Source organism: Talpa occidentalis, unplaced genomic scaffold, assembly GCF_014898055.3.
Source record: "Talpa occidentalis isolate TD23 unplaced genomic scaffold, MPIMG_talOcc4v2.1 talOcc4.15, whole genome shotgun sequence".
Classification (NCBI taxonomy): domain Eukaryota; kingdom Metazoa; phylum Chordata; class Mammalia; order Eulipotyphla; family Talpidae; genus Talpa; species Talpa occidentalis.
The window spans coordinates 54,259,041-54,274,966 of record NW_023601543.1 but is presented as its reverse complement, the minus strand read 5'-3'; the positions used below and the strand labels follow the sequence as shown (position 1 = coordinate 54,274,966).

At 37.5% G+C, this 15,926-nt stretch overlaps 1 protein-coding gene across 3 annotated transcripts in view; it reads right to left on the bottom strand.

The window, feature by feature from the left end:
* The window catches only part of HUWE1 (HECT, UBA and WWE domain containing E3 ubiquitin protein ligase 1), a 161,224-nt gene extending 160,149 nt beyond the window's left edge, over positions 1–1,075 (bottom strand). For all 3 annotated transcript variants that reach the window (XM_054695712.1, XM_054695716.1, XM_037512356.1), the window contains exon 1: positions 991–1,075. The gene's annotated coding sequence lies outside the window, so the exon portion shown is untranslated. The remainder of the gene's footprint in view (positions 1–990) is intronic.
* Positions 1,076–15,926: the final 14,851 nt, after the last annotated feature.

The following is a 15,926-nucleotide window of genomic DNA, read 5'->3' as shown; positions in this document are numbered from 1 at the left end:
AATTGAGCCTTCTTATCCAGAAGCATGGTACCCTTCTTCTCCATGTATGCAAACGTTCTTTTGTAGTTTACTTCTAGATATTTTTATTCATTTTTCTTGCTACTGAGAATGGGTTTTGGGGGGGTTTTTTTGGATAAACTTTTGTAGTTTACTTCTAGATATTTTTATTCATTTTTCTTACTATTGTGAATTTTTTTAAGTGTTAAATTTTCGAAATGCCTTTTGCTTATAGATAGGAAGACTTGATATTTGTCTATTTACTTCTGAAACCGGACAAATAAAAATAGGCTCAATTTCACTAGTAATCAGGGAAATACAAATGAAAACAATGACATACCATTTTTTTGCCCTTTAAATTTACAAAAATTACAAAGAATGGTAATAATTCGTGCTGGCACGATAGTGGAAAATAGGCACTTTCGCACATCATCCGAGAGTGTAAATTAGTATAGGTTTTTGAGAAGGCAATTTGGACAAATCTATGAAAATTCAAAATACATACACACTTTGACCCAGCCATTTCTCGTCTAAGAATTTCTCCTACATACTCATACATGTGCAAGAAACATACATATACACAAACCCATTCATTATAACGTTGCTTGTAATCCCCCCTCCCCCCCCGCCCGGAAAAGGGAAACAAGCTATTACAATGTACATCAATCGTGAAATGGTTAAATAAACTGTAGTACAATCATACAGTGTAGCTTTTAATAAATGAGATAGATTTAGATTCCCTGATATCGTATGATCTACAAGGCATATTAAGTTTTTTAAAAAGCAATTTGCCGAAATAAGCGTGTGTGTGGGTACCATGTAGATACCAAAACATACATATACAACGCCTAGTAGTTAGCCGCGGAGCCTGCCTGCCAGTCCCTCACCTTCCCCCAGATCTGAGGCCGCCCTCCGCCACCCGGTGAGAGAAACGCCGATGGCCCAGCCTCTATTCCCTCTCTAGGGCCATTTGGCCCAGGATAATGCCGGTACCTCGCATCCCCACAGTCTGTCGACCGCTTTCTCGCCGCGCTGCCGGCCGCTGGCCCGCTGGCCCCGAAGACGCCGCTAGCTCTCGGCTGGCGCCCGCCGAGGCCTGGGGGAGGGGAGAGAAGGCGGGGTTGAGGGAGGACTGGGGCAGGCCTCCGGACCACTTCACCAGCCTTTTCCCAACGCTCCCCAAGGCCGCCACCTCCACTCCTCCAGGAAGCGTCCCGTGGGAACAATCCCCAGCTAGGAGTCGAGGACCGACGCGCCAGCAGTGCCCGCCCCTCAGGCTGGGGGAAGACACTCACCTCGGCGGCAAGAGCTCCGCGGGGACCGCAGGAGCGTGCGGGGTCCGCGGCCCTGCTTCTGCCCCGCTCCCCTCTCTCGCCCTCCGCAGAAAAACCTCCCCCTCCGCCTCTCCTCACCCTTGATCTTAGGCTCCACCCCTGCTCGAGAAGGCCCGCCCCTACCCCTTGGGAGGGCGCTCTTTTCTCGGTAAGGCCGGGTCTCCTACAGGGGACCGCGCCAGAGCTACTCTGGGCGTTGCAAACCCAACCACAGAGGATATAAGGTCGCTAAGGAATTGGATTTGATTCGAGACACGATGGAAGCCGCTGAAGGGTGACATGATTTGATTTGATTTACCTTTAAAAATGAACAATCTCTCCAGCTGACTTGTGAAGAATTGGGGGGCAGGAGGGCGAGTGGGGACCTGGAGTGGAGGGCGGGAGACGATTTGGGTGCTGACCACAGAGAGTTTACACCGGCCAATGCTCACAAAGTAAGCCCTCAGTAAACATTCTCTATTTTTTCTCTTTGGTATTATTGGGGGTGGCAATGTGATTGTCAAGGAGCTTTAGAGGATCTGCAGCTGTGAATTCACAGGAGTTAAAAGGAGCTGAATGTAGGAGACATCGCCAACTATTAACCGTGCTTCCTCTTGGGTACAGAATGAAATTGGGGGGGGGGGCGAGAAGTGCGCGAGCTTTGATTTGCAATGCGAGATAAGGTTTAAATTTTGCACAAAACAATGTGTTAACTCAGTACTCTAAAGTATAAAGACAGAAGTGCTATCCAAAGTATCCTTGCAACATAAAGGAAATAAAAACTGCAACTATATCCTTCAGTTTAAATTCCAACCCTCCAGAGCGGTGATTCATGCCCCGTATTGCGAATCCAATGAATGGATTCACTGCCTGCCAAAAATATTACACAGAAAATTTTGTGTACAATCTTAGCTTTATGACGGTCCCTTTGAGATAGATTAATACATTAAATATTACCAATGTTATTTTTAATGGGTAAACGTTCTCCCATTGACAGATTATTTAATCAAAACTCCATATTTAGGCCTCTTTTTTATTTTTAAAGAAATACAGACATGAACTTTGATATAACTAAATGTTTGCTATTTCTAATATTTTTCCTCAAGGAGAAATTTGTAGAGTAGTTAGGGTCAAAAGGTCACTCCTCCCAAAAGCATACAAGTTCTTCCTAACAGTTGTAACAATTTGTGATTCCACCAGCAATACATGAGAAAACCAGTTTATGTGGATATCCTCATAGCCTCACCAACATTGCTATTTTTGTTTTTTAAAAAACCTTTAATTTAATAAGGGCTTTGATTGTAAATTCCATCTTTCACAGCATCTGTGTTAGCTCTAATAATCCATGGTCTCTACTCCTAATTCTAAACTTAATTCCTCAGCCTGAGAAAGTAGTTACCCTACCTTTAATTCTAAAATCCCACATACCCCACAACCCTAGTTTTAATTTGATCTGCAGCAACCTTTAGTTGTCTTGCCAACTCCACTCCTTTTACAGTCCTATTTCCAACTAATACTCCCCTACACACATACACACACCTTCTACTGTCTTTATTTTTCTTATTGTAGAATATTTAGAAAGTAGATAAAGCATAAAGAAAAAGCCAGAAGAAAGAAAAACTACCTAGAAAGGACCATTAATAATATTTTAGTTTTATATCCTTTTTCTATACATTCTATGTATGTAGCATTCTAAACAAGAATATTATCACAATATACTACTATTATCAAATGAATATTTGCCATATCATTAAATATTTGTATGTAGCATCATTTAATGGAAACATGAAACATCCCTTGCTTTAACATGTAATTAGTTTTGTTTTTGTTCTTTTTTCTTTTTAAAAATGCTTTCCTTGGGCCTCTCCGGTGGCAGCGGTTGAGCGCTGGGTTGTGAAGCTGCCCACAGCCTCTGCAGCGCCTGTTCGATCCTTTTATATTCATATACATATGTGGAAATATATAACTGTTTTGTGTTTTTTTACTGTAAGTAATGCAAATAACATCCTATTATTTACTGAAAACCAAATTACTAAGTATATACAAATCATCAGTTCAACAGTCCTAAAATCCATATGTACACTAATGTCACACTTTTGAAATCATTGGAACTTTAAATTATTATTTCACATCTGCTGGGAAAGCCTCACAATTTTTTTTTACTATTCTCAGACATTTTCATTCCCAGATGAATTGTTAAATTAATGTGTAATGTTCAATAAAAATTAATGTCATGTTTTTGATTGCATAAATTTATTTCATCAAAAGGGTTCAGGGTATTATAGTTGACAAACCAGTCATTTATTGCCATATATTCATGTTGTTTCTAATTGACCACTGTTATAAGCAGTTCTGTAAAGGACATTCAGGAAAATCTTTGTTCACAACTATGATTACTTAACTGTAATACATTTAATAAGGCAAAACGTATCCATTCTCTAACCCACATGTAAAAATAAATTTCAAATGATTAATAATGTAGATATAAGAACTTCAATAAAATAAATAAAAGAAAACATTGATGATACATTCCATGACATCAACAAAAAAGGTGTTTTTGGAGACTTGACCCCTATGGCTAGGGAAATAAAAACAAACATAAACAATTGGGTTTACTTCAAGTTAAAAAGCTTTTACACAGAGAAAGAACAATGTAAAGAGGATTAAAAGACATCCTACTGAATGGGAACAATAGTCACAAAATATATAACTGATAAGAGGTTAATACACAAGGTATGTAAAAAAAAACCTCAACTCAATAATTAAAAAGGGCAGCAGATCTGAAACAACAATTCACCAAAAAGGATATCCAGAAGGCCTATATATATATATGTAAAAAAAAAAAAAGCTCATCATTGTTTCTAATGAAAGAGACTAAAACCACAATGAGATGCCACAATGAGAACAATAAGAATGGCACATACCAAAAAGACCTCCAATAGCAAGTGCTGGAAGGGATGTGAAGAGAAACTTTATTACCAGTTGGTAAGACATAAACTGGTGAAACCAGGTGGAAAGTAGTCTGAATTTGTCTTTAAAATGTCAAAATGGAAATACCATACAACACTACCAATTCCACTACTGGGCATCTATTTTGTATCTTCTTGAAGAACTTGAAGAATCAGCTCTTAGTTTCATTGTGTCTTTGGTATAGTCTTTTTGATCTCTAGTTTATTTATTTCTGCTCCTACACTTACTATGTCCTTCCTTCTAGTAACTTTGGGTATTGATTTTTCATGTTTTTCAAGTGGCTTTAGATGTAGAATTCAGTTGTTTATTAGGGTTTTTTCTTGTTTCATAATGTGGGCCTTTATTGCAATTATCTTCCCTCTTAAGACTGCTTTTGCTGCATCCTGTAGATTGTGGTGGCATGTTTCCTCATTTTTTTTTGGTTCATCTCAAGGTATCTTTTTGTTTCTGTTTTAATTTCCTTTTTTATTCAATTAAGCAGCATATTGCTTAGTCTCCATGCATTCATAGTTTTTCCTATGTTTTTCCCCTTATAGATGAATTCTAACACTGTGGCATTAAGGTTAGAGAGAGTTATTGGAATAGTTTCAATCCCAATATATGATCTACTCTTGACAATGTTCCATGTGCAGATAAAAAAAATGTGTAAGCAGCAATTTTGGATGGAATGTTAAGTAGATGTCTGTAAACACTATTTGGGCTAGTTCCTCATTTAAGGCTATTGTTTCCTTATTTATTCTTGTTGATCTGTCTATAGTTGTAAGTGGGGTATTAAAATCCCCTAGTATTACTGTGTTTTTGTCAATACCTCTCCTTAGTTCTGTTATTGTCTTATATATCTTGGTGCTCCATCATTTGTTACATACATATTTATGAGAGTTATTATTTCTTGTGTATTAGGTCCTTGATAATAATACTACAGTGACCATCTGTATTTCTTATTACCTTTTTAATTGGAAGTCTATTTTATGTGATATAAATATAGTTTTTCCTGTTTTTTTGATTGCCATTTGCTTGTAGGACTGTCCTCGAGGCTTTAAGTCTAAGGAGGTGCTTGTCTTTATTGGTAAGATGGGTTTTTTGGTAATCAGCATAAGGTTGGACTTTGTTTTGAAATCCATTCAGCCACTCTACACCTTTTGAATGGTGAATTCAGGCCATCTACATTGAAGATGATTATTGAGACTTATTGCCATTTTGTTGTTTTTGTTTTGGATTTATCTTGTCTTTTTTTTTCAGTCTTCCTTTTTTTTTTAGGTTCTATTTCTGTTGTCTTATGTGTTGCTTCTATTGATTTTTTGTTTGAAGGCTCTATTGAGATTAGTATATGACGGACAATTTATGTGACCTGTTAGATGGTGTGATCTCTGACTCATTGTGATGGACCACATTGTAACTCTCCTCCTCCTCCTCCATGTTATATGACTTAGGGGTCAGTTATCTCTATATTCATTGTGCAACTGCCTTATAATAACCACTTTAAGACTTCTTTCATGTGTGGCTTGATATTGTTAACTTCTTTTAGCTTTTGAGTTTCAGTGGTGCTCCTTATTCTTCCTTCTGTCTTGAATGTTAAGGGTGAAGGATTCTGCACTGGAAATCATTTTCTTTAAGTACTTTAAGTATCTCCTGCCAATTTCTTCATTCTTGTAACCACAGACAGTCTGACTGGTGTTCCTTATAGGTTACCCTTTTTTCTCTTGATGTTTTTTAGTATTCTGTTCCTGGCATTCACTTTCAACAGCTCTAATACATGTCTTGGTGTGTGTCTGTCTGGTATTGTTTTGTTTAGAATTCTTTGAGCCTCTTGGATTATGAAGTTTGGTTTGTTTCCCAGATTGAGATGGTTTTCAAAAATTATTTCTTTAAATCAAATTTCTATTCATTTCTCTTTCTCTTCTTCTTTTGGGACTCCATGATATGGATGTTAGTTCTCTTTAGGTTATCTCAAAGGGCTCTTACACTTTTTTAAAAAAATTCTTTTTTCTCTATGTTGTATTTGTGTGCTCTCAGATATTGTGATTTCAAGCTTAGCAATTCTCCCCCTTGCTTCCATTTATCTGCTATTAATACCCTTGATTGTATTTTTAAGTTTTGTTATATACTTCTTATATCTCTGTTTCTTCTAATTGTAACTGCCTCATATTTTCTCATCTTTTATTCTGTTCTTGTTTTACATCTCCATTGGTTTTTTTTAGTGCCATGACATTGTTATAATTATTAACTTGAACACTCAAATATATTCCACAGAAAAAATACTCTGAATAATCAACCAGTTCAGTAACGTAGCAGTATAAAAAATCAACACATAAAAATCAGTAGCCTTCCTATATACAAATAATCAATCTGAAGAAGAAATCAAAAAAACCATCCCTTTTATAATTGAAACGAAAAAATCAAATACTTGGGAATAAACCTTACAGAAGAGGTGAAAGACCTATACAAAGGAAATTATAAAACACTGTTAAAAGAAATAGAAGAAGACACAAAGATATGGAAAGAAATCCCTTGCTCATGGATTGGAAGAATTAACATTATTAAAATGTCCATCCTACCAAAAGCAATATACAGCTTCAACACTATTCCAATACAAATAAATCTCAGTGACATTCTTCAAAGAAATAGAACAAATACTCTAAAGAACCAAAACAGAAAAGGAAAGAGAAGTATGAAGGAAAAAGAATCAAGAAAGACTCTGGTTTATAGTTGCTTGTTGATTTTGATTTTTAATTTGTGTTAATTAGTCTTTTTCCTGGTCCCTTATTTGGTTTTTCTAAATTTCTGCTATGAGTGAGACCATCCGGTATTTTTCTTTTTCTTTCTGACTTATTTCGCTGAGCATGATCCCTTCTGGCTCTATTCATGTTGCTGCAAACTGCATATGTTTATCTTTTCTTATTGCTGAGTAATGTTCCATTGTATATATGTACCACATCTTCTTGATCCAGTCATCTATTTTTGGGCATTTGTGTTGTTTCCATAGCTTAGCTATTGTAAATAGTGCTGCTATAAACATAGGGATGCAGGTACTCTTTGGAATTAATGTTTCTGTGTCCTTTGGGTAAACACCTAGGAGTGGAATTCTGGATCATATGGAAGCTCTATGTTTAGTAGGTCAAGAAATCTCCACACAGCTCTCCATAGTGGTTGGACCAGTTTGCACTCCCACCAGCAATGCAGGAGAGTTCCTTTTTCTCCACAACCTCGCCAACACACTAGAGGGGGGAGGGAAGGGGAGAGGAAGGACTAGAGTCAAAATAAGGGGATGGGATGCAATTGTATGGGGCATATAAACACAATGAAAATGCATACATTGTGCAAAAATGAAAAATGATGTAAGAATTATATAAAATAAAATATTAATAAAAAAGGCAACAGGAAAAAGTTAAAAACAGAACTACTACATGATTCAAACAAACAAAAAAAAGAATGAAGAAATACTTCGGGAACTATCTGACTCCATGAGGAACGGAAATATAAGAGTTATAGGAATCCCAGAAGGAAAGGAGAGAGACCTAGGAACAGAGAAAATATTCAAGGAAATAATTAAAGAGAACTTCCCAACATGAAGAAGGAGCTGAAAATAGACATTAAAGAAGCAAGAAGAACACCAAACTTCCATGATGAAAGGAAAAATACAGCAAGACACATAATAGTAAAGCTCCCAAGAATCCAAGACAAAGAAAAAATAATGAAGCGGACAAGAGGGAAGAAACAGATAACATTCAAAGGAAAAACAATCAGACTGACATCAGACTTCTCCAAAAAAACACTACAGCCAAGGAGAGAGTGGAGGGACAGAGTTAACAGACTCCAAGAAAACAGATGCCAACCAAGAATACTCTATCCCGCAAAGCTCTCCTTCCTCTATGAAGAAAGAATAAGTATCTTCCCAGACAAACAGAAACTCCGGAATTTCATTACAACTAAACCTCCACTCCAAAAAATACTACAAGGAGTCCTAATGCCAGAACCAACAGAGGGATGAATAAGAATGAAACACAACCAGAAAAAGATTGTTAAAAACAATAAATAAAACCAGGGAAAAGACAAACAAAATGGCAAATACAGATGCTAACATATCAATATTAACTCTAAATGTAAACGGACTAAACTCTTCAATAAAAAGACACAGTGTCACAGGGCTGGATTAAGAAACAAAACCCAACATTTTGCTGTCTCCAAGAAACACATTTAACTACAAAAGATAAAAATAGACTTAAAGTAAAAGGATGAAAAACATCCTACAAGCAAATGGACCAAAAAAGGAGGCAGGAACAGCTACACTTATATCAGATAAAACAGATTTCAAACTCAAAAAGATAAAAAGAGACCCAGATGGTCACTACATTATGATCAAGGGGACAATACTTCAAGAAGAAATAACACTTATTAACATATACTCACCAAATGAAGGAATACCAAAATATATCAGAAACGATTATCATCTCTTAAAACAGACATTAGAGAAAATACATATGAAGTAGGAGACTTCAACCACAACTATCAACAATAGATAGATCAACAAGACAAAAAATAAGTAAGAAAACTAAAGCTCTAAATAAGGATCTAGACCTCATTGGCTTAACTGACATCTATAGAACACTAAACCCAAAAAAAATCTGAGTACACATTTTTCTCAAGCGCACATGGATCATTCTCCAGGATCGATCTCATACTGGCACACAAGACAAACATCAACAGATACACCAAGATTGAAATCATACCAACCATCTTCTCTGACCATGAAGGCATCAAACTAGAAATGAACCATAAAAAGAAGGCAAGGAACCCTCCTACCTCATGGAGATTGAAACCCACACTACTGGAAGACGACTGGACTAATGAGGAGATCAAAGAAGAAATTAAAAAATACTTTGAGTGGAATGACAAGGACGACACCAATTTCACAAATATGTGGGATGCAGATAAAGCAGTAATAAAAGGAAAATGTATAGCAATACCAGCTCACATCAATAAGCAAGAAAGAACTCAAACAACCTAATCACACATCTCAAAGAACTAGAAAAAGAACAACAAAAAACACCTACAACCAGTAGAAGAAAGGAAATAATAAAAATTGAAGCAGAAATAAATGAAATAGAAACTAAAAAAATCCAAAAGATCAATGAACCCAAAAGTTGCTTCTTCAAAACAATAAATAAAATAGACAAACCCCTAGCCAGGCTCACAAAGGAAAAATGGGAGAAAGCACAAATAAATAAGATCACAAATGAAAGAGCAAAAATCACAACAGACATAGCAGAAATCAAAAGAATAATCAGAAACTACTATGAAGAGTTATATGAAAACAAATTCAACAACCTAGAAAAGATGGACAAATTCCTACAACTTTACAATCACCCTAAGCTAGATAAAGAAATAGAACACCTAAGCAGACCAATTACAAGCAATGAAATTAAAATGATAATCAAAACCCTCCCCTAAAACAAAATCCCAGGACCAGATGGATTTACAAATAAATTCTACCAAACATTCAGAAATGAACTAGTGCCTATCCTTCATAAACTCTTTCCAAAAATTGAGAAAAAAGGGATAAACAAAACATGTTCTATGAAGCCAACATTACACTAATACCAAAACCGAACAAGGACAACACAAAAAAAGAAAACTATAGTCCAATCTCTGTAATGAACACTTATGCAAAAATCCTCAATAAAATTTTAGCTAACAGAATCCAGCAATGCATCCATGAGATAATTCACCATGAACAAGTAGTATTTATTTCGGGGTCACAAGGATGGGTCAACATCTGAAAACAAATCAATGTAATCCAACACATCAACAAAAAAGAAACATAAAACCATATGATAATATCAATAGATACTGAGAAAGCTTTCGATAAAGTGCAACACCAATTTATGATAAAGGCCCTTGAAATTCATGGGATACAATGAACATACCTCAACATCATAAAGGCCATACATGTCAAGCCCATAGCCAATATCATTCTCAGTGGTGACAAGTTGAAAGCATTTCCATTAAGATCTGGAACAAGACAAGGATGTCCACTCTCACCACTGCTTTTCAATATAATACTGGAAGTCCTAGCCAGAGCAATAAGATAAGAGAAAGACACCAAGGAATCCAGAAAGGGAAAGAAGAAGTGAAACTATCACTGATTGCAGATGATGTGATAATATACATAGAGAACCTGAAAAACTCCACAAAAAAACTAACCAAACTAATCAATCATTTTAGTAAGGTAGCAGGATACAAAATCAACACACAAAAATCAGTAGCCTTCCTATGCACAACCAATCTGAAGAAGTAATCAAGAAAACCTTACCTTTTATTATTGAAACAAAAAAAAATTAAATACTTAGGAATAAACCTAACAAAAGAGGTGAAGGACGTATACAAAGAAATATAAAACACTGTTAAAAGAAATTGAAGAAGACACAAAGAAATGGAAAGATATCTCCTCCTCATGGGTTGGAAGAATTAACATTATCAAAATGGCCATTCTACCAAAAGCAATTTACAGATTCAATGCTATTCCAATAAAAATCTCAATGACATTCTTCAATGAAATAGAACAAATATTGATGAAATTCATATGGAGCCACCAAAAGCCCTGAATAGCCAAAGCTGTCCTGAAGAAAAAAGAGACAGGATTGGAGGTATCACATTCCCAGATTTCAAAGTATAATACAAAGCCATAATAATCAAAACTGCATGGTATTGGAACAAGAATAGACACATGAACCAATGGAACCAAATAGAAAACCCAGAAATAAACCCACAGATTTATGTTCAACTAATCTTTGACAAAGGAGCAAAGAATATGCACTGGAGAAAAGAAAGTTTGTTCGATAATGGTGCTGGGAAAACTGGGTCACTACAGACAAAAGAATGAAGGTTGACTACTACCTCACACCATGCACAAAAACCAACTCAAAATGGATTAAAGAACTAGACATAAGACCTGAAACCATAAAATATATAGAAGGAAATATAGGTGAAACACTACATGACATACACCTCAGCAACATCTTTATAGACTCATCACCCAAAGCATTGATAGCGAATGCAAAGTTAAAAAGATGGGACTACATCAAATTAAAGAGCTTCTGTACAGCAAAAGAGACAGTAACCAAAACAAGGAGACACCCCACCGACTAGGAGAAAATTTTTGCACACAACACTAATGATAAAGGACTGATCACAAAAATCTACAAAGAGCTGATGAGAACCAACAAAAATAAATAACCCAGTCAAAAAATGGGCAGAAGAGCTAAAATGAAACTTCTCTAAAGAGGAAATGCAAATGGCCAACAGGCATATGAAAAACAGTTCTACATCACTTGTAATCAGGGAAATGCAAATCAAAACTACAAGATATTATTAACTTACTACAGTGAGAATGGCACATATTTAAAAAAAAAACTAGCAACAACAAATGCTGGCGAGGATGTGGAGAAAAAGGAACTCTCCTGCACTGCTGGTGGATGTGCAAACTGGTCCAACCATTATGGAAAGCTGTATGGAGATTGCTCAACATGCTAAAGATGGAGCTTCCATATGATCCAACAATTCCACTCCTAAGTATTTACCCAAATGACACAGAAACATTTATTCAAAAGGGTACCTGCACCCCTATGGTTTCAGCAGCACCATTTACAACAGCTAAGCTATGGAAACAACCCAAATGTCTAAAAATAGATGCCTGGATCAAGAAGATGTGGTACATATACACAATGAAATACTACTGAGCAATCAAAAATGATAAACTCATGCAATTTGCAGCAACAAGGATGGAGCTGGAAGGGATCATTCTCAGTGAAATAAGCCAGAAAGAAAAAAAAATACTGGATGGTCTCACTAATAGCAGGAATTTAGAAAACCTAAATAAGGGACCAGGAAAAAGACTAATTATAATCAAGTAAAAATCAAAATCAACATATAGAAGAAAATATAGGTAAAACACCACAAAGCAAAAACAGACAATTATAAATCAGAGACATACTGCAGGGGAGGAGGAGGTAGAGGGATCAGAGGGAGGGAGGGAGGAGCACAGGGGACTGAGGTGATGGTGCACAGGTGCATTGGTGAAGGAAACTCTATGGGGACTACACCCGAGGGGGTGGGGGGAAACAAATATTGTTTAAAAATATACAGTGATGTAATTTTTTTTTAAATTAGTATAAAAAATAAAAAAATGAACAATTACATAAAAAATAATCAAAAAATAATAAAGGGCCTCCCCTGGTGGCGCAGGCAGTTGAGTGCAGTGCTGTGAAGCTGTTCGCAGCCTCTGTAGCACCCTCTCGTTCCCAGCTGGCCTGCGAGGGTCCCACATGGTAAGGCAGACCTCTCCTGTCGCTCCCACTGCTCCCCTCAGCAGTGTATTTCGTCAGTCTGCCTGTTCTGTTCCCCACTCTGTCTCTGGTGAATCCTCTCACCCTCCTGTGCATCTGGCCTGTACCCCAGTTCTTGTATAAAATAAATAAATAATAATAAAATAAAATATTGAATAATAACAAATGAATAAAAATAATTTCTGCTTTCTTAGCCAAAAAATATAAAAATGAACAGTGATGTAAAAAAATATATAAAAAAGAAGAAAAAAGACTTCATAGAAACAAAACTAAAATTATATTGTGAAAATAAATAAAAAGGGCCATTTTATTATCTCTCATATATAGAGGGATTTAATAGTAGGTAATTCAGAGGCTCAGCAACATCATTTAGAATTCAGCTTCCCTCTAGCCTATTCCACTGTCTTCAGCCTGTTGGCCCTTCACCTTATTATCCCAAGATGGCCACAGCTACTCTAGGCATCACATAGTCATATACTAAGATCAAGAGGCTGGAAGAAAGAATATAACTGTCATGTGTCCCTTATTAAGCCAAAGAGAAACTTCCCCCCGGAGCGTTCCACTAGACACACCCTTGTTATCTCAATATTCAAAAATTTCGTCTCATGCTCATGCCTAAGCAAATAATTTGGCAAGGGAAATAGAGTTACCATGATTAGTTAAGTCGGACCAGTGCCACTCATAGTGTGGTCCCTGGACTGGTGTTAGTCTACAAATTGTTGGTTACCAGTCTATGACAAGCTGAGTATAGATGTTGATATTACATATTAAGAAATTTTACAACAAGTTGACTGAGTAATTTTTATGTCTTTTGAATTTAATAAAATTATGGAACTGGTATTTTGTAGGTTTTCATTTGAGAATACCAGCTCCCATGAAGCACAGAGTTGCCTTAAATATGAACAAAAATGGGGGTTCTACTAGAAAGGAATAAAGTGAGGGATCGTCACTGGGTAGGTCACCAACAGTGTGGGCCATGTAAAAAAAAAAAAAACAAAAAACAAAAAACAGTGAGAATCATGTTACTGCCAGAACCCCCTGAAAATTCCAGACAAGAACAGAATTTGGGTCTAGTACTACAGGCAGGTTCTCCTTTCTGCTTCACTTGCACACTCACCTGAAGTCCTACCACTCCCAGGGGGTAGAATCTCCAGTAGTCATGTGGAGTTGTGTCTCTCCTGAGATACCACACCCTATAACCTGGTTCCCAGCTGGCCCAACGCTACCTGTGTTTTTTTTGATATCAGAGAGTCCTACTTGAAGGCTATAATTGGCCTACATCTGCCATTCTTGCTCACAACAGCAAAAACAAAAGAGGAAAAAAAATCCACTAGACAGGCCAAATTAGGCACATCCAGTCAGCTGGCCAATGACTGACTGTATAGTCTGTGGTGGCAGCTTTCAAACTTTTTTGAGCTCAATTCAAAGAGTAAGAAACATCTGAAATCACAACTCAGTACATGTGTACACACACGCACATGCACACAAGCACATGAACACACACATACATCTGAAACCAACATTTTACAAAGCAGTATTTACTGTGTGTGATGCTGTGGTTTTTGGTTTTTTTAAGCACTGGATTTTAAAATTCTATTTATTGTTTTATTAAAAAACAATGACTTCATCCCAGTAAATTAATTTTACAGCCTGTCAATGAGCTATGACTTGCAGTTTGAAAAGAAGTACCCTTAAGGAGTGAGATGTAATGGTTCTCAATTCCAGAGGCCTTGAGAGTAGTCACCAGTAGCTGTGTGTGGGATATTGTGACTCCCTCTGTATCTATTAGCAAGATTTTAGCCCTAGCCCAGGACAATACTTCTGCAACCTTATCTTTTTCCTCATAAACTGCCCTGACTTCAGAGCTCTGGCCTCCTAAATCAGCTGCTTTAGCAGTGAGAGGGCCAGAGGCCGTCCAGGCTGTACATGGAGGCTGAGTTGCCCTAGCAACACTTGGCTGTAATTGACTCCCGCTGTCACCTACTCCAGCCTAGCTGCTGCTCCTCACTGCAGGCTGTGGCCCCCTTTTCTCCTGCTTTTTGTAACGATTTCTTCATCCTCATTACATAGACAGATGTCTTCTTATCCCTCCCCATCCTGGTGGATGCTCAGATTCTTGGCATTCACCTCCCTGGTACTCTCCACATTGCCAAATACTCGCTCTGACATGAATAAACACTCAGAGATGAATTATTTGCATTTCTTTCAGATCACAAACAGTCCCTAATGCTGGTCAATTTAATTCAAAGATAATAAACTCAAATGTAGGCAGGGGCTAGGCAGGTCACACCAAGGCCAAGTTGGGCACTGTGCCCCTTCCTAAAGGAAGCAGTGGCTACTCTGTCCAGCGGATTTTGCCATACAGAAATACATATCCAACATAGCTAGACACTTCCAACTTTTCCTGAGAAATGATACAATACGGGTTTTTGTATGAACGCTACCAATTTTTTTTAAAGATTTATTTATTTATGCATACAAGATCTGGGGTACAGGCCAGAGAGGTGGGGGGTGATAAGATTCACCAGAGACAGAGTGGGGAACAGAACAGGCAGACTGACTGAAATACACTGCTGAGGGGAGCAACGGGCGAGTCAGGAGAGGTCTGCTGTGCCATGTGGGTTGCTCCCTGGCCGGGGATCGAACTTGTGCTGTAGTGGCTACGGTGAGCTTCACAGGTTGTGTCTTAACCCCTTGTGCCACCAGGGAAGCCCTGAACCCTACCAATTTTTATATGCTGACAAGTAGTTTACAAATATTTTTTAAAATTCTTATGGGCCAAGTCAAACACATCTGTGGACTGGATCTATTAAGCAGGCTACCAATTTGCAAGTTTTGTTTTAAGCTCTTTTATATTCTATCTTGTATTTGGACTTGATGTCTTCTGCTATCTGGGGCCAAAAAAATAAAAACAAACCCCAAACACCAATAACTGGGCTTAAATTAGCCCCGAAGTTCTCTCCCTCCCAGATGGCCACAGTAACCAGGCAAGACCCTTAAACGATACCCATGGGGCAAAATCAGTTGGTTTCACTGTTTCTATTTGGCACCAGAGTACCCAGTTCTACATATCACTGTGTTTTAGTGTGTTTCAGACATTCAGTACAAATGTAAGGCTGGCCACTGTAATAAGCCTTGGCCTCTTGGGAAGAGAGCCCTTCTCTTGGTTCTCCTCCTTTGTCAGGCTTTTCTACCCTCCAGCCATTAGGATTGATGATGGATCCCTGTGGTCCTGAATACATGCTTGATGGCAGGCACCTGGAGTAGGGTGTGGGCATACATAGGTGGGATTCACTTAGGATGA